Source organism: Plectropomus leopardus, chromosome 7 (genome assembly GCF_008729295.1).
Source record: "Plectropomus leopardus isolate mb chromosome 7, YSFRI_Pleo_2.0, whole genome shotgun sequence".
In the NCBI taxonomy this organism is placed as follows: Eukaryota; Metazoa; Chordata; class Actinopteri; order Perciformes; family Serranidae; genus Plectropomus; species Plectropomus leopardus.
In genome coordinates this window covers 9,720,214-9,740,884 of record NC_056469.1, presented here as the reverse complement: position 1 = coordinate 9,740,884, position 20,671 = coordinate 9,720,214, and the positions used below count along the sequence as shown (strand labels likewise).

Genomic DNA, 20,671 nt, shown 5'->3' with positions numbered 1-20,671 from the left:
CTCTTCAGACAGTTTGCTTTGCTCTATATTTCTCAAACTGGAGTTGAATGGGGTCGGGTGACAGAGTCAAACAAAAAGAGAAAGAGAGGGTGTGATAAGAGAAGAAGGTAAACATTGTAGACTAATTTCATACCCCATGCATTTTCAGTGGTTGGAATAATTTGAATATATGTGTTAATTTGCTCAACTACTGTTGTTTCCAAACCTTAAAATTCACTTTTAATTTTTATTATATTGTGCATAGATGTGTTGAACTTGTCAGATGTGTTCATCACACTTCTTTAATATGACCCATTAGTATTACACGCTGCTGCAAAATCCCATCCCATCTTTCGCACATCTTTATTATTTTCTGCCTCTCTCAGCTCATCCATAATATCATTACAAAAGAATTCTCTCTGTTACAGCTTTGTTGATTAAACCAACACATTTCTTACTGGAGTATTAATTTCAGCAGATGCTTGTGCTAGAGCCTGAAAGTATGGACTATATGAAATGTGACTGACAGCATTATTACAGGCTATTATATAAAGTGCCAGAGCCCATAAGCTGAGTTACTGCCAGGCTCTAATTATAAGTGGATAATTGATCATAATCATAAGAGGATAAGGTGGTGGAGGAGGGAAGTTAGCACAAGAACAATCATATGTCTTAAACTCTCGCACTGAAAATGACTACCCTGCGCCAGAGCCACCTATCTATCTGGAATGATTTATGCTATTGAAATCAGCGCGCCCTCAACGGTTCGCCATGCTTCCTCTGGAGTGCTTAGTAAGCTAGGGCTTCCACTAAACAAGTATTGCTCCAGGCAGGAGTGCAGCTGTGTGTGAAGTTTTGTTAATACAAATGTATTTTCATATCAAAACCTTCTTCTGTCTAAACATATGGATTTATCAGTGCTGATCTAAAGAAAGGATAGAGGCTCACTATTGCTGCTTGCATTGGAAAACTACATAAATCTATATATTTAACCCTTCTAGCATTGTAGTTATATGGATGGAAGTGACATTATGTTGGCCAGTTGGTCTATCACTTTTTTTCCAGACCAAACTACTTGATGATTTGCCATAAAATGTTTGACTTTAGCTTCATTTCTCTACACGGTGCAGCATGGCTCCACTTCATTTGCTTGGAACATCTTTGTTTAGTTTTCCACTGGCAAAAGTTGGGGATGGCACCTTGTACTATTTTGGTCCTGATAAAAGGACCCAGCAAGAAATAAATGGAGAAACACGTGAGTCTAGTCGAGACAAATCATGCTGCGAAAATGAGGCAACACATTCATTCTTCCCTGAGGATGAATCTTGATAACTTTTGTGATCCCTTGACTTTTACTGACCAGTGGGTCAAAGTTTTTACTTATTTTGTTAAATATCTCACTCTATTTGATGAGTTGGCATTAAATATGACAGACATTAATTGGTCCAAAAAAATGACTAATAACTTAAGTGATCCCTGACTTATCCTTTAGCACCACTAGATTCACATTTCTGGTTTTGAGCGAAATGGCGTAACAACTATCGGATCGATTGCCCTGAAATGTGATACAGACATTATATCACCTTTGGAATAGCTTATAATCACTTCAGTGATATCCTGACTTCTCAATTAAAGGCATAATCAGGTCAAATTTTCAATTTGTCTTTTGGTTTAGGACTGAATATCTGCAAAAGTAATGACATTTCCATCAGTCTCAGCTGCTCTTAATGTTTGGTTAGTTAGCAGTTAGCAAATTTTAACATAGATAGATAGATAGATAGGTACTTTATTGATCCCGAGGGAAATTTAACATGCCAATATGCTAAGACGATGAACATGGAAAACAAGATGCATCAGCTTGTTAGCATTTTCATTGATAGCATGTTAACATGCATCTTCTAGATCAAAGTATCACCGTAGCCTTGCAACGCTGCCAGCATAACTGTAGACTTTTAGCCTTGACGATTGATTTGGTTATAGGTGTGAACTGTGCGCTTTGTGCAGTCAATTTTAAATTTCAATAATTACAATATCACAACACCACGTCGACTCTTTGCAGCATTTATGGTAGGACCTGTGCTTCTCAGTTGCACGAGATATTCACAAACTGTTCATAGGGGCGTCAAATCTGCCAGAGTTAATTTCATGAAATTTAGGAGCTCAGGTTTCACCAGAATGATTAAAGATTAAAGAAAAAATTGATAAACTTTACACGTCACTTAAAGGAGGAACAATGAAGCTTGAGAGAATCACATCCACCACATGGCGTGATAGACAATCAGGTGATACTGACATCAATCAGCAAAAAAAGGAACACAAACCCTGTGTATCCACCATAGTTTCCCCCTCCATCTGTTCCATCTGCTCTCTGTCTCCACATCCTAATGTTACTCATTAATACTTAGTAGTTTTTTTTTTCAGTTCTGGCGCTAAAAACAGAGGATAATAATCTTATTTCCTGTTGAAATGGTCTTGCTGATTGGGGGTCAGGAGGGCTAGGGGTGGAGGGGGGGTTGAGACTATTCAGCAGTAAGCCTGTCATCCACCAGACAGTCGCATGTGCAAATTGAAATGTAATAAGATTAGCCACCAGAAGGGAAACAATGCAGGCTCCTCGCCATACAGGCAAAAGGGGGGAAAAATTACAAATTGGCTTAAATGGGAGGAACTGTCCAGGAGAGACGGACAAGATTAGCAATCATCGAAGTCATCAAAAAAGAGAAGAAGCATCAAAGCTTTGTTAAAGGCCAACATGTACAATAAGTGGATAAAGTGTCTTCCTGAAGCTAGCAAGAACAATCCATTAGTCAATCTTGACTTTCATCTTTCAGCTAATAAACCTCTCACACAGATAAGTGAGACTGAAGATAGTTTATTGCTGAAATTAGTGTTTTATTTCTTAGTTTAGTGTATTTATTCTGATGGTACCTCTCAGGAGTTGTCTTTTCCTTGCAGAAAAATGATCATATTTAAATACTAAAGACCAGTCCTAGATGGGACCGTCACTGGTGTGATGTCAGTCATGCCATTATTGGACACTTAAGCTGCCCTACCATGAGTCACTGGGAGTGAGTGGAGGCCTACACTCAGCTGATAATGACTGCTGTGTCAAACAAAAACAAACAGTTCTTTTTTTTCCCCCTCCTTCCTCGCATGCTCAACCTCTGCTGCTGTGCTTTTTGAACGCTGAACCGTAGCAACTGAGGTCCCGCAAGAGGAGGAAATCCACTCTTATTTTCCCATCCAATACACAACCTTTTCACTGCAGCCAGGCTATTTCTGTTCCCGAGGTTCACATCTGGAGTGAGTCTTGAAACAAACGGTGTCAAACAGTGCGCGCAGGCCAGCAGAGAGAGAACCTGCTTACAGCTGTAAGGGTGTACTTGCTTTCACACATTAGTATTAACACGAAGCCAGAATATGAATTTAAAAACTATGCTTAACATCAATACCACCATGAAACTGTCAAAATACACAAGAGTATCAAGCCAGACAGCGCTGTAGAAACTTCTGATATTCATTAGATGTCTTTCTGTTCCTCCATGTAAAAAACAACTCAATACCTTTCAGCAAGTTTTGGAGGATACCTGCCAACACTTCAGTTTTTCCTGGGAGACTCCCACAAATATCCCATATTTCTCTCAAATAATGATGAATTTTCACACCTTTTCTCTTTTCTTTTTCATTATCTTATCCTGTTTCTGGCACTGTAGAATGTATGTAAGCCCTATGACTATAAAGTGAAGCGTCCTGTTTCCTCCCTGTTGGCGCTTCCCTCTCTCTTCCTCCTTCCCCGACCCCTCTGGGTCAAAGAGGAGTGCCCCGTTGGTCCTAGATCAGGGTGGCTGCCAGTGGACACCTTGTGTCTGTGCTGACTGCTTTATGTGTATGAAAGCCTGATGGAGGCCTCTAGAAGGGGCTTGAGGGGCACATCTGGGATTGCCTCTCGGCTTCTGGTCTCTGGACTTCCAGGGTCATGAACCAAAAACGAGACCCTAGTTACCATAAAAATGCTGATGCAGCTTACTAATTATTTTGTTATTTTAATTCTTGAAAAAGTGACCAGGATGCGTTAAACAAAGTTTCGGAAACTCAGATTTTTCAGACACTGTGCTAATCAGTAACGCAATCTGCTCATTTGCTCCCTCTAAATGCCACGAATCCAACACATTTGATGCAACTTTATAAATTAAGTAACAAAACAGAAGCACTGTAGTCTTATGTTTCAAGAGTGTTTGAACAAAGAGTTGTGCAAAGCTTTAGCAGAAGGTGCAAGCCTCACTGTTTTCCTCCTCTGTGATGGAAAACACTGTCATCCAGCCAGGAAGCACCTTCATCATTACAATCATCTCAGAGGCAGCCATGACACAAATCTTCTGCACCCAAGGGTGCAGAGATTGGCTTTCATAACACACTGACTCACTCACGCTGTCACCTTATCACTGATAATGACTGTAGGTCGTTCTCGTGTGGGACATCCTTCAGCCATGATGGGCTCTGCCTCCCTCCCACACAGAGTGGCACAGAGACGAGCGATAGAGGTTAAGAAAAAAATACACAGCAGGGAAAAATAAGAGTGGACCTCTTGTTTAAATACACACTCACACAAACTCATGCATACATGCAGGGGAACTGAGGAATCATGAAGCAAAACAGAGGGGGCTTTTAATGTTGTCCACACACATCTTTTGAAAGTCTATATGTGCACACTGTGGGCTTTTAACACTGTTTCATACAGGCAGCATTGAGAACTTAACGGCCCATACAGAGAGCTGCTCACACACATACACACACACACACACACCACACACACACACAGCTTCACGGAGCATAACATACAGAGAGCACTTTACAAAAAACCTTGCTATCCTCTGTTCAGTCGCTCATGAAGTGGAGACATTCAGTGCTCAGAGTGGGACAGAGGGGATGGTATAGAGTCTTAAACACACACACACACACACACATGCACACACAAACAACACACAGCGCAGAGCCAGTGTATTCTCAGACCAATCAATAATCCATTATGAACAAACTGCTCTTCACCTCACACCCTGCTCTAAACCGGCAGACAAAGAGGTCTGCTGCAAGCTCCACGATGAAGAGAGAGAAAGAGAGAGGGCTACAGCACAGCTGGATGTGCACACGCACAATCACACACCTATAGACTGTTTGCAAAATACACACACACTGGAGCTTTAGGACATTTTTTGGGTGTTGAACGTGTCAGCTGTGGAGCACAAAAGAAGCTTTTTGCAAACTTTGTGGTTGACAGACGACGCTCTGCTTCAGCTGTTGTTAAGTATCGTAGATTCACTTACATCCCATTTATCCACTTTAAATAACTGTAAATGAAACACTTTTTAAGTATTTTGACAATGTATTTTCAAAGGATTTGTCCTTGTACATTTCTCCTACATTGTTATCACTGCACTGTTAAATGTATGCACATTACTCACATACTTGCACATAACCACATCTGACCGTGGATGCATCTGTGTGTGCATGCAATTCTTTAGAGACTAAATTCAGATGGATGCGGTGCAGCTGTGTGTTCAAGGCAGTTTTTGGTTTAGTTTTGTGCTGAATGCTGCCTGATTGAGACCTATTCTGACTGTAGACTGTGTGTAGACTGGCGTGCTCATAAAGTCTGACTCAAATGTAGCCCTTTTTCACTCCATTTTGACTTTTAACTCTAATTTTGTCTCTGGCGTTGGCTCATTTAGTATGATTCAGTTCTCATTTGAATCATTTTTGTGTTACCACACTGTTTACAGGATCAGATCATGTCATGAAGTTTGGTAGTCTGACGCTTGTTTGATTGATGTGACTGCTGCTTGAATTCAAGTGCACTAATCTCAGTCACAGTTTCATCTGATGCAGTTTGGGCTGAGTTATGTTATAGTTTTCATCTAGTTCCCCTCTCTTCGGGGTCTGTCAGAGCAGGTCATGCTCATAAGCAGGAAGAGCAGTGGGGGGTTTTGTGGCATTGTTGGGGTCTCCAATTCCCATCCTATCCCTAGTTCCATCCCTGCTCCCCCCATCCCTTAAAACCCAGCCAGAACAATAGAGGGGGTCCACGCTGTCTGTCCCTTCTCAACCCCCCCCCTCCTCTGATAAATAGGGCTGAGAAGGGATCCTGCCTGCCTACTCTATTTGCGTGAGAAGGGTCTTTGGATAGAAAAGAGTCCACTGGGTTTCTGTGTATGTGTGTGTGTAGGAAGTGGCAGGTGTTTGGGTCAATACTGTCATGTTACATTTTGGTGACCGGTCCATGCTAGTAGGATTAATGGACGGGTCAGGAGGAGAAGGGGATGGTTCTCAATTGTAAAGAGTACACTACAGAGTACATTAAACACCACCAACACACTGTAAGAAATGATGGAAATTTGACAGACTCCGCTACCTGTTTAGACTCACTGGTTTTCGATATGATTAGTATGCAATGGCAGGTTTCTCTTTCACTGCTAAAATCTGTCACCATTTTGCGCATTTATCTGTTGGTATCAAGTTCAGAAAGCTGAATTTTCCTTGTTTGCATTGTTTACTACTTCACCATTGATCAACAGGGAGTGATACCTGCTGCTATCATTTAGCTCTGTTTAAAGCTAACAAGTGCTGCATGCTCTCATGGGTACCAACCATCTTCGGCTTCCTCCGGGACTCAGCATGCGTGTGTGTGTGTGTGTGTGTGTGTGTGTGTGTGTGTGTGTGCTTCCCTGCCCCCCCTCCTTCTCAAACTCTGCCTGTTTTTCTCACACCGCTCGTTAACCCCTGGGTGCTCCTGCCCATGGAGTCCCCCCTTCCTCCTCCTCCTTCACCACAGCAGCATTCCTCACACACACACATGCACACACACACATTGAGATTTGCTGTCACTGTGCAACGCAGACTATGATCTAAACTGCCTCTGAGATCACAAACAGCATACAGTATACGCTCACTGTAAAAACTGTCCTTGAGCAGAATTGCTGGTTTTAATCCTTCATCTCCAAACATTTAAACTAAATTTTGGTTGTGACCTAATCTAGCCATCAATCTAAATCTTAATCCTAAACTGCGCAAATAGATGTAGAGATGATCAAAATATGCTTATGTAACAGGATCTTTCTCATTGTCCATACAGTGGTAGAAATTTAAAGGAATACTTCATCCACAGAATGGCCATCTGTTTATCAGTCAGTCATGGCATGTTACCTTGAATGCGTGAAGAAAACTTGTGTGCCTCCATGCCTCCTCCATGGAAATATATGTATTTGTGAAGATATTTATTGATTGATTGGGGGACCACGTTTAACAGCAGCAAAAGTATATTAAAACATCAGTCAACAAACTCTCACACAACTCTTGCAGCATAATCCAAGTCTCATTTATCTTCCCAAAGTAAGCAGAGAGCAGAGCACAGTCTAGGCACATATTGAATTGAAATTGAAATTTAAACGTTCATTTTACTGGGCCTTAAAATTTGCACTCACTGCTGCTCCTCTCATCTATCCATCAATTTGATCTGATCAGCTCAGAAAGGATCGTCAGATCAATTATCCATCCTGAGTCATTAACTGCTGCTGACAAAAAAAAAAAAAACTCATGAAAAGCTCCGCCAGCGCTGCATTCACAGACCCGCAAAAACCTTTGAATTTTGAGAGGGGACACAGAAAAATACAAAGTAACACATATTTAAAAGAAGAGAAAAAAAGGTGTGCTGTCATCTTCATGCCCCCCCGTCATCAGCTACCACCACACATACTCTGTAATTCTATGGGAAACACGGCAAATGTTGTGATACAGCTTTGCTGTTGTTAAATGTGGACCGCAGTCAATCAATTAATCCACATGTTTTTTCCTTAGAGGCATTCAAGAAAACAATTTTTTCTCCACAAATTCATGGGAATACAGCATGACTACTCGGTATAGAAATGGTCATTTTGTGTGTGAAGTATTCCTTTAAGATTACTTAAAACATTCATCTCCAAATTAAGGATAAAAATTAATCGATGGCTGTTAAGAATTTAATCGAACATGTAAAATTTAGGCTATACAATGCTGTCAAAGTACATGCAATGTCTTCCTGTGACCTTTGTGTGAGGAAAAACGCATTTGGTATCATTTGCAATAAGCAAAGCTTTATGTTTTTTTTAAAAATAACAATCAATTAATCCTTCGTTAATTTCACCAATAATTGATTAACGGATGTGGTTAAAATTTGGAACTCTACTCCCTACAAGTACTTTAGAACGTTATAACCTTGATTGAGAAAAGAAAAGAAGTCTCATAGTTTTCTTGTCAGATCCATGCAAATGACTGCAAAACCACCACTTCTCTCACATTGACATCAGAGACACAGAGAAGCCGGAGAACAGAAACACACCGGGAGCAGAGGTGAAACGAGCGCCGCCGCAACTTGTTGGTGCAATAGCTGCGAAAGCAGAAGAGGCACTCGTGGTAATAGTGTTCGATTGAAATCTAAATTGAAACTCCTCCATCTCTTTTCACTCCACGCCCGACTGTCCACTGTTCTCAAAACTCTCCCTGTCTTCTCACTCGTCTTCCTCTGCACTCATCCATCCATCTGCAGCCCCCCGAACAACCTCTGCAACTGAACCTGAATCAGTCTCTCTGAAGTGTAATTAGACCGGTGACCTCAAACAGTCTTTCACACTGTCACACTTTCTGATATAACCGTTTTATTTTGCTGCTCGCTGTGGCAAGATGCCCCACTGGTTTGTGAGTTTACACACCGACACACAGAAAACACGGTGGAATGGATTTGATCCAGTGTTTCGGTACCTGTCATGCTTTGAGGAACAAAAGTCCATGCTGAAACATTGCATCGGCACTCTCTTAGTTTTTTTTTTTTTCCTGTGGATGAACACAGTTTGTCTGTTTGAATTTTCTTTGACTACTCATTTATTTGCTTACTTGTTTTTGCTGTGTTCCTCGTTTTAAAACCGGTTTTTACCTCGAGGCAAAATCTGAAGAACACATCCTGTAAGAGTTGTCAAGAGAAGATATGAGAACATAACAGGGCAACAGATCTGCCTTTGACTCTTCCTTAACGCCTGCACACACACACACACACACACACACACACACACACACACACACACACTGACTGGCAGGCAGGATGGGAGGGTTTCCACAGAAATCTCCTGATGGCTCTACTACAGAGAGAATGTGTGGGCTTCAACAGGCAGTTGTTGTTGTTGCGAGGTGGTTCACACACTGCTCTAAAGTACAAACACACTCGGTAACAAAAAGAAACACATACACATTCTAAAGAAGCACAACTCTAAACAAAGTAACCTGTGGGTAAAATCCAATTGAATCCCCTGGAAGATGTGTTATTGTGCAGAGTACACTGGATTAAGTATTGAACCCTCGCTGTGTGTGTGTGTGCGTATGTGTGAAGCCAAAGCAAATAGAAAAGAAGAAGCCATATGGACTCACTAGAAATTACCTTTGGGCACCACATAGACAATATAAATCCTCAAGGGATTGTCATACAAACATTACAGGACAATTATGATTTGTTATGAGATAAAGCTACCATAGAGTTACAAACTTATAAACATAGTCAGACCAAATCACAAATGTAAGTAAGTCTGGATCCTCTCAGTTCATTTTTTATTTCTAAGGGGAACTGTACATGGCTGTACACCAAAATGTTACGTAAAACGTGAAGCCTTCACAAGTTGTAAGTCATGGTCTCAAACGTATTAGATTAACAGTTGTGATTGACCTTACCCAGCGAGGAAATCGGTCTGAAGTTTGAGGGACAGGACACATCTTCCACGGCAAATAAAACATGACTTTACATTTTATCCTAGCTGTATGGCTACTACATCGCAGCAATAATTCTAGTAGTATTAAAATAATAAATCAATATTACAATATTAGTAAGATTACTTTTTCAAGAGCTGTCCTGAAAACCATTTTTAGGGCTTCGAAACTTTATCAAGAATTACCCACAAATTAAAGCCTATGTACCCCATGAAAATGAATTCGCTTATATGTGGCCTATAAACAAATGCACAAATAGTCTGTAGCCTTTGTCAGTGGAGAACAATATTTGAATACTATTTCATGGGCTTTTGGGGATTTTGAAAGAATGGTATCTTTTTCTTATTCCCCAAAATGTCAAAAATTTTCCATTAAAAAATACAACATAAGCAGCATCCACTGCAATAAGCTGCCTTTAAATCCATTATTATGCCCTGGAGACATACTTTGAGTTCCTGCGGGATTACTTTAGTAATATGACAACGATACAAGTGGACATATAAAATACCACAAGTTCAACAAGGTTGCCGTAAACTCATCATTGACCATAAAAAGTCCCTCAAGGAATATTCTAGGAGTGTTTCTGTTTGTGTTTGAGCCAATGTACGTTCTTAAACATCTGTCTGGCCAAAAAAATAAAATTGAAAAGCACCACACAGGAAATAGGGCTGCAAAATGAGAATAACAAACAATGTTAGTCCTCCTTATATGGGGCACAGGGTTTTTCTCGAGAGCACGCTGAAGCTACATGACACATTTCTTTCATACGCAGGCTGACAGGCATTACCGTGAGAGCGAGCTTACGTGGCTACGTGGTCATGATGGATGGCTGTATAAAAAGAGCCGGAGATCCCATCTGGGTCACGTCTTATCAGGCTGACTGATTCACATTGATGAAATCATGCCAGCTTGTTAACCTACCCCAGTGGAAAGAAAAAAAAAAACCCTAAACTAATACTGAGGGAAAACAAGGCAGCATCCGAAGAGAGAAGGAGAAAGGTGCATGTCAAGGAGAGTAGAAAAGGCAGAGCAAATAATGAGAGGGAGGGCAGCAGAGGGAAGATAAGTGGTAAATAGTGATGTAAAGTCACGGCAGGAGATAGATTGGGATAATAAGAGCTGACTGAGAGGGAGATTTGAGAGATTGAGGCAGACAGAGAGGGAGAGAAATGCAGGCCGAGGGCTGCACACTGCAGAAAATGTCCATCATACAGCTGACTTTTTTCGGGTGTACTATTGATCACCGCTGTCTGATGAGAAGATGAGCACAAAAAACAAATGTGTCATTCTGGTTATTGGCTCTCTCTGGTGCTTTCTTACTCAAACTTTCTTTAAGGAAGCATGATAGAATCACTCAGTTCCAGACTACAGGGCTCGCTGTGACAGATATTCTTTGCAGTGTAACCACAGCACAGGAAATTGGCAAAGATCCACTCTCTCAACATTCATCCAATAGTCCTACTGAGACAATCTGCTAGTATAGTTACACTCTAACCTCCTCCTTGCCCCCCAATCAACCCACACTGTACAGCGCAAACGTGTGTATGCACAGCACGTGTGTGTGTGCGCATCAGGATTGTGTGTAGTTGTGTTTGCATAAGGGTGGGTGGCTGTGTGTGGGAAACGGTGAGTTTGTGAGAAAATTTGAGTTACTTTTTCCTCTGTTTTGACAGATGTTTCGGGTTAAAAAAATGTTAAAAATCAAAGAAATCTCCACTAAAGAGTTTCAATCAATGTGCTGAGTAAAAAAAAAAAAACACCTTAATGTCTATAAAGGCTGAAAACAGCTGTCTCCAGAGGTTTGACTGGAAAAGCCAATTTCATGAAAGCAGCTACTGAAAATGACATCGGCTGCAGCGTGAAAAGTTTCCCAGCAAAATATGACAAACAACAAGCACACCTACGTCAATGACATGTGTTAAGTTCAAAATAGGAAAATCTGAGTTGAATGACACCCAAGGTATACGAGTGAAAAAGATGTGCTGAAGGATTGTAAATGCAGCAAAATAAGAAGAGAAAAACTCAATTATGTAGCTGAATGAGCCGTTCACTTTCCCTCCTGGTGCAGGTGGGCCTAAGAAAACCAGATCACAGCATCTTGTCGATAAACGAGCAGCATTCCACAACCCGCATGTTTGCAATAAACTCACCAGCACAAACCGATCTGCACCAGTTACTGTGTTTAGACAGTAGTGGATTTACCAGATCGACATCTGGAAGCATGCAGCACCTACAGTAGCATAAATGTGAGGCTGACAACCTGTCTGGTAATGGGCTACGTGATGTCAGTGGGATATTAATGGTAAAAAATAGCTGTCAAGTGAAAAGTGCATGAGTAAAATTTCTAAATGTTTATTTTAAACGAGGGAAACAGTCCCCCATATAGGCTTGGAGACAATGTATGGGAAAGGGTTGTAAATCTCTCTCACATGTACCTATCTATGGCATATTTTTGTTTTTACTTCCTGAAAACACTTTTAAGGCCCAGACACACCAAACCAACTTCAAAGAACTAGTGTCAATGAAGGCTGACTGCCAAAAAGGTTTCCCTAAACACAGCACAAAGCCTACAGTCGACGGCCACCGAGCACATACAATCTGCAAATGTTAAAGGGAATGATTTTGCATACCAGCAGGTGGCAATAGTCTGTATTTGTCATTCAAAAATGGAAACCAGAAGACCTAAAGGATGGATTCAATGCTTGTTATCCAGTTAGCACATTAAAAACATAACCCTGTGTTGAAAGAACACAAGATAAAGAGCGCCCTAGGCTGACACAGGATTAGGCGTCATCTGGGTTTCCTCATCAAAAAGCAAATTCGATTTTCTCATCGGATTTTTGATCACTGCAGAAAATAGTCTCTGCTGCTGCTGCTGCAAAAAAGTATATGATACTTAGACAAAATAATCCTCACAAATGAACACCACTTTCAGGATTTTTGAAGCCTAATTGCAGTTGCCAGAGGTAAAAAGCTAATGCTCTTCTCTCCCTGTGATTGGCAAGTACTCATAGTCTTTGTTGCTTGGTTGGGTTTATCAGAAAGGAGTAAGAGTGGTTCGAGTTAGGGTAAGGATGTCAGGGTTAGCCAGAGGCAGAGTAAGGTGGCTCATTCCTTTGCTGTTGTGAATTCACCTACAATTTCTTTACTCATACACTGAGCTGAACTACCAATTAGGAGGATTTCATTCACAGACGGGCTCTGCCATCTCCAATGCCTTTTCAACATGCTGAATCTGCTTGATGTGTCAGGCCCTTAATTACACTACAATATTTGTTATTCTAACACGTGCAGTATTGTACCAAGCTTCTGTAGTTTTTCTGTGTTAGTTACTATTAGACAGCAATAATCAATTGGTCATTCTGGGACTGACCCTGATTTTGAACTGCAGTGGACAATGCTGGCTGGCAGCTGTAAGCCTCTCCTCACTCTTCAGCACAGACTGCCATATCAACTGTCAATAGATATGTGCCTGAATTTGAATGCACTTCTGTATATATGACACAGAAATGTTTGTACTCTTTCAAAGAATGAACTCTGAGCACATGAAATAGTGTTGTTACAATATATTTATACTAATAAATCAGGTCAAGCTACAAAATATGGGGTGTTAGGCTGTCATTAAATGCAGTAACAGCAGTATTATTAGCAGTAACACTAGTATATAAAAAGCTTTTGCATTTGACAAGACTGCAGATCTGATTAAATGCAAATTATGGTATCATTAATTTCCAAATTTGTGCAAAACGTATCAGCTCCACTCTGCACTCCACTTAATGTTGCACCAGTAATTCCGAGGAGCGACTTAGGGTAATACAGGAGAAAGCAAATGTTGCATCAAGCAGTCATGTTTGCGCAGCCCCCACCCACCCCCCCCCCCCCCCCCGAGAGATCAGACACCTCCAATGGGAGTTACCTGCATCAGCCAGGCAGCAAAACAGCCATTAAGCCAGCCAACCAGCCAATCGGCCGCCACTAAAGACCAACAGGCCTGTTACACAAGAAATAAGCGAGAGAGGATTACGCACACTGTCATTCTCTCCACATCGCACCAGTGGACCAGCTTTACACAACACACTGTGCCGGGCCCAGACTCAAAGAGGACTGCGGGATGGGTTACTAAAAATGGAGACAACTCACACACTAGAGACACACTCACAAAGAGAGACAGTCACTTGGTTAACTTGCATGTATTTGTATGAATCTAAGATAAGCAAATCGAATAGTGCTGTGGGTATGAAGTGAGAACACAAAGCTTTAGCTAACAAAGACAGAGAGAGATGGTGACGTGGATCAATATTGTGATACTGTTATTACATCAGCTGGGGCTTGAGATGTAATGAAAGGATCAGAAAGAGCTCCACACTGTAAATACTGTAGCTGCAATAAAGAGCTAAACTTGTCATACAGAATACACAATAGATTGATTGTTAGAACAAAATGACAGAGTGGCCCTTTATTGCAGATTAGACAGACTATTATGTATCTGACATTGTTCGTATGATGTTAAATTGATGACACATTTATTGTAGAATTAATCAATACCACACTTGTTGAAATTATTCTAATTACATATTTTGAATTGGTCCCACATAATTATGAGTAAAATTTCATGTAGTAGTTATATTAATATAATAGTGTTTCGGGGGCTTTTCCACACTGTCTGTTTGGAATTCCTCAAAAGGTTTAAATAGCGAAAAATGGCGTTTTTAAAAGCTAAAATTTGGCACAAATTCCCCACTGCTTCAGTTAAACAGTTGGCAGTACCAGCCTTCAAAAAACCCTAATACATACAAGTATAGCACACACACCACCATCTCAGATCTATCTGGGACAATGATGCCTGTGGAGCCTGCTGTCCAGGTATTTAAACCTAAGCATACCAACTGCTTGTGGGACTCCAGGCTCAAACCTAGTTGAGAAAATCAATATGCATTTACAAGAAGTCATATTGAAGTATGTGCAGCAGCCAGTTTAAGTAGTGCACCATAGCATCTGTAGTTTAGGGGGTAATGTACGGATTAAGATGGTGTCAATATGGATAAGTGCAAAGTAACACATTAAATAGGGGTGAGGAGAAAAAAATCGATACCACATTGTATCACAATATTTTGTGTGGCAATACTGTATCGATACACAGCTGCCAAGTTTTGTTTTTTCATTAAATACATTTTCAATATTGCAAAACATATTAAACATTTAGTGGCCTACTAAAATAATAAAATCAATCCCATTTTCAGTCCACTATGCATTTAAAAATGCAATAAAAATGACTGAAGTGAGAAACTTTAAAACTTTCATAAATTGAGACGAAGTTTTCTTTTGCTGACAGAATTTACAAATGAATGAAAGAAATAAATTACATCTCAGTATGACTTATGGCAATACTTGTCTTATCACAAAATGTTAAAAATCACAGTAATATTGTATTGTGACTAAAGTATCATTATAATATGGTATCGTAACTAATGTATTGTAATAATGTATTGTGATTTAAGTATCATGATAATATTGTATTGACTTAAGTTATGTGATATTGTATCATGACTTAAGTATCGTGATAATGTTGTATTGTAACTTAAATATTGCGACGATATTGTATCGTGATTTAAGTATCTTGATAATGTTTAATGTATTTTAACTTAAATATCACAATAATATTGCAGCGTGACTCAAGTATTGTAATAATTATGTATTGTAGGGTTTTTTGTGATGCCCACCCCTAAAATTTACTGTCATAAAAATGCAGATATATTAGGGGTTTATTTAAGTTTCCATCATCAGCAATTTTTCTAGATGGGGATTCACAGCCATACTAAAGCTGCACCCCAAATGCTTCTCTGTTTGAGACTAAGTATTAGATTAAGAATCCATAAATGGGTCAGAGCTTTCTACGCAACTCATTGGAGGTTTGTTTTTTGGGGGGAAGACAGGCTTTTGGGACCATTCTTAAGACTATTAATTGGGTGATTTTGTGGAGTTGGTCAAGTATAATCTGATGAGATTAGCGGCTATGCTCCTTAAATATAGTTCTACGGCCAGGGATTAGATGATCACAGCCAGGCAGCCTCAAGAGCAACAGATTTTCATCTCTGTGGCTTTAGTTTAAAGGAAAAAACATAGAAGCAGGGTTATAAAGTGATGCCGTATGTAGGGTTGCAGCTATATACTGGTTTTACGGTATACTGTGAAGTAAAAGTTGATGATTATCATACTGTTTACATTTGCTTATCTGCTATATGGAAAAAAATGCAACTGGATGAAAAATCTCACCTTTATTTGTTATTTTCAAAAGGGAGAATTTTTCCACACAGGCTACTTCCATTACAAATGGTTTCAAGTCTTAAATATAGTGATAAAACATATGTTCAAACAAAACTAGCCTTTCTGATTTCATTCCTTTGATATTTTCTGAAACGATTATCGTTCAGTGAAAATTTCATACCCTTACAACCTTAGCAGTACAGTGATGCATGTGTGCACAGATAACATCATGGAATATTGAAATGAAAGTGTACAAATAATGTTGAAGTGGATAATCTTCTCTGGTAGTCTCACTCATTTCTGAGCTGGTTATACTGGAAAACCTCCAGTCTTGGGATGCGTTTAACTGGGATGGTGTGTTTGGGGCTGAGGGTGAAGGGGGGTGCACTACCAGGGGCCCCTACCTTCCTCCCCTCAACTATCCTCCTCACATCTGGATACAATGTGGGAACAGGGCACTGAGGCCAGGGGGGTAGCTGAAGGGAGGGTGTGAGTGTGCTGGGGGATTCTTTACAAAACATCAAGAGCCAATGGAGAAGGTGGTGGTGCTGCTGCTGCTGCTGGTGGATGTGGGGTGGCGGGGTTGTGTGTGTTGTGGTGGTGGTGGTGGTGGTGGGGGGGCACTAAAAAGCTCCCTGTCTTTGGTCTCTTCTTCCCTGTGTAGTTGACTGCAAGGGCCTCAAGCAATAGACAGATAGAGAGGCAGCTGGGAACTGAGGTAGGTAGGAAGCATAATGTGGGAGCACAAATCCAGACGAGGTAAAAACCTGGTGTTTCTGCACTTAACAGGGAAAATACACCAGATATATAGAGCAGTCACTCCAGGTTTAGATCGCCATGCACACTAAATTCAGTTATCGAGTTCCACTTTTGATGCGAAACACAGAAGTCGAAGGAACATAATCCACAATCAGGATCTCCCAAATTAAATTAAAATACTTTTTCAGGCACTTTAAACACCACATCAAATCCAATTTAAAGCCTATTTCACGATCATACCAGCCACGTCTGATGGAAAACCAGCAGGAATGATACGGCACAGAAATATTTATTATCATGACATGTTTTCGGTACTTCAAAGCAGTATATAACAGTAATTCCTTGTGATATAATTATTGCGCCCTATACATAGATGGACGGATGGATTGATGGATGATGGATGGATTATGCATTTCAATTCATTCTAGTTTTTTGCCAAAATTGACACTTGTGAGATATCAGTATCGATGGTGCTTTCTATAGATTCGATGGTGCTGATTGAAACTCCAGTCCAATGTCACAACAATCCCCACTTGTTTCACAGGTAAATAACATCCCCCAACAGCCTGCAATCAGAAACAAAATCATATTATAACAAGAGCTGGGTGATATGTTGATATCAATGTTATGATATGAAGCTACGTATCATCTTTGATTCTGGATATCTTAATGTCTTTAGTGTTGTGTTTTTCTAGTTTTATGGGCTTAATTACAGTAATGATGTATTTTCTGAACTTACCAAACTGGTCAAGCTGTTCTATTGTATGCCTTCGCTCACTTAGTCCACATTATTGATGATCATCCATTAAAAATCTTATTGTGAAAATATTATGTTCCACCCTATAATATAATTGCAATATCTGTGTTAAGGTATTTATAGAAAAATATCTTGATATTTGTTTTTCTCCATACCACCCAGCCCAAATCATGATTAACAATCTATCAAACTACACTTTGTAAAATTGATGAACTTTTGTCAGCAAGAAATCCATCTAGAAGAAAAGCTTAAATAATCCTTAGAAGCTAATTTGCCGACATTAGCAAAGCACGGGCTAAAAAAAGGGTCTTGCTTAAAAGAAAAAAGATCACTAAAATGATTGAGGGGAGAGTATTTGTGCTATTTTTGTCTGTAATAAGCATCATTTGTAAAACATTTTTGCATAAATATGATGGGAAACTAGCAGAATGAAAAATGAAGAAGCGTCGCCTTGCACTTTTTATCCTTGCTGAAGAGAAACCCTCAGAATAGATGATAGATGCACATGGCCTGCAACCTGCACTTGCATTTAGCTTACATTCATCTTGCATGCATGCTTGGAGTTGAACTGTATCGCTGATCCACATGTGGATTTGGGGTGAGCTCATTAGCCCCTGGGCAACCCCCCCCCCTCTCTTCCTCCCCCTCATCTCTGTCCTCAATGACCCCAAAGCATGCTTGACCCTGTCAGACCTCCTCTACTACTTCCTATACCCTGTTTCCTAACGCCTGTTCAGTCCCTTCTCTATAAAGTAGCACATTAGGTATAAAAACAAATGGAGTAGACTGTCAAAGCATCACAATCACAAGTCTTGCCCAAATTAGGATTTTCTGCCTCCTCCAGTACACTCACAATAAAGCTTTTAAACTGCACAAATATGGTCACTTGTTAGCATTATTCATTCTTTTGAGTCATTTTGAGACAGCCGACAGTTTCTGGCAGCAAAGGAGAAGTCAAACTGCCCCCTGTATTTCCATATGAGTGGGACTGCACTACCTCTTTTTCCCACAGAATAGGGACACAACAATAGTGACATGCAGGCACGTCAATGACAGCGCTGTGCAAAAAGTCCTGCTCATTTAAAACGCAATGCAGTCGCTTTTATTCATTGTTCTTTGGTAGTAAGAATTTGTCATATTATTTGTTGTTTTTTTATGTTGTAATCCCATAATTGGCACGATGGACCATGTCTCTCTCCTCAGTAATGATCAGAAAAGCAAACAGTTTTGACAGGATTAAGTCCAAACTTGCATCCATCTGTACCCCCCCGCCTCTCCCATACACACAAACAAACACTAAAGCCCATCGCGGCAAGGTTAGGCTGACATCAGCGACTAACGATCAGTTCCTCTGTGGGCTCAATGATTAGCTGCAGTAGCCTGGAGACTTTTCCAGCTTGTTTCCCTAAGTTGGTCAGACATGCAACATCACTGGCCTTCAATCTGCACTAACTACATCCACTATCCTCCTTTTTCTCTGAATCCAAAAACAGAAAAGTCTTTTACAGACTAATAGATGATGCAAACAATGTAGTGAATGTGGGGCAGTTGCAGCAGACACAATTTAGGGGAGACAGGAGATAAGTTTCTTGTATTTAAAGTCATTTTCATGCTCAGTTAGAGCAAAGAGTTTAGTTCTGGCAGCTTTACAGTAATGTGTAAAGGGGTGGAGTAGGTATTTGCATCTAAGTGAATCTAAAGTAAGGAAGACAGGATGCAAATATTTGCAAACATCTCAATTTTCGATCCCTAAATTCCTGTTTCTTCCTTTGTTCTCAGTGCTGGTTGCTGTTGCATTTCTACTCCCCTCTTTCTCTTATCAATCACATTATGTATTTTTTGGTTTATGAAGTTTGAGCTCCCATGGGTGACATTGTCTGCATGCTCACACTGGCCATCCCTTAAAATTTAAGCTTTCTACTTCTTCTCTTTATTCTAAAAAATCTGCAAGAAAAAACATGACTTCCTGTACATCTGAGAATTTTTTTCTTATCACAAAAATGGTGTAATTTTAGAACATTAATTTTTTTTGTCGACTATTTCAATGCTTTTGAGCATGTTTTTTAACTGGAACAGAACGGTGTGCATGCTAAAAAGGAGCCTCTCTGCTTCGGAAACAGTTCACCCAACCCCCACCCACCCTTAATGCCCTCTGGGCTGCTGTGAGTTTGGATTAAGTTTGGGTGCCATGTCCCCTCCCTGTCGGGCCCAGCCATCACCCCTGCAAAACATACATACGGCGTTTGTGTGCCATCGAGTGGCGCATCAAAAGGAAGGCCACAGCCTTCAATGAATTGACTTGATCAGAAGATAGCACAGGTGAGAAAGGCTGGCTTTACAATTTTTTTTAAAAATCAAAATATGCTTAAACTGATCTATATTACAGCTCATTGGCATGTTTTTTATGATCTAGTAAAAAGAATTATATGCAATTAGACATCTATTTTCTAAAATGAAGACTGAGTCAATGCTAAAAGGTGTTAATGCAAGAGAACTGACGGTATCCTTTTTTAAACTCCCATTTTAATGCAATCTAATTAAGGTATGAGAGCATGTGTGTGTGTCTGTGGTGTGCACATGCACATCTCTGTGTGTGTGTGTGTGTGTGCGTGCGTGCGTGCGTGCGTGTGCATGTGTGTGTGTGTGTGTGTGTGTGTGTAAAGCAGTGGATCAATAATGGTAGTCTACTATGGTGACATCTGGGCTGGACAAAGAGTGCTGTTCCTTCCCCCTGCAGCTCTCCCTTCTCTCTCTCTCTCTCTCTCTCTCTCTCTCTCTCTCTCTCTCTCTCTCTCTCTCTCTCTCTCTCTCTCTCTCTCTCTCTCTCTCTTCTGCCTCTCAATCCCTGATCACAGCCACGTGGTTCTCTGGGCTATTTCTCTCAGCTAAGCTTATTTCTCTTCTTTAATCCCACAGCAATCACAGCAACAATGCCAAGCGTCGGTTCACAGAAGCAGGCAGAAATCTATTAACTATGATCACTATGTCAGCTCCAACCTGATAAGCACTGCTAATGAATCCAGCACATTCAGCTCAGCGCCGTGTGCTCGTGATTGTTATTTCATTGGATCATCAATAATGTGTAAGATGGAAAATCAACATGAGTGCCAGTGATGGAGGATGCAGCTTGTA

The 20,671-nt window shown here is 40.4% G+C and overlaps 1 protein-coding gene across 3 annotated transcripts in view; it reads right to left on the bottom strand.

Moving 5' to 3' along the window:
- LOC121945323 (zinc finger protein 516-like) overlaps window positions 1-20,671 on the bottom strand; it is a 54,506-nt gene that overhangs the window by 22,278 nt on the left and 11,557 nt on the right. The window lies entirely within an intron of this gene.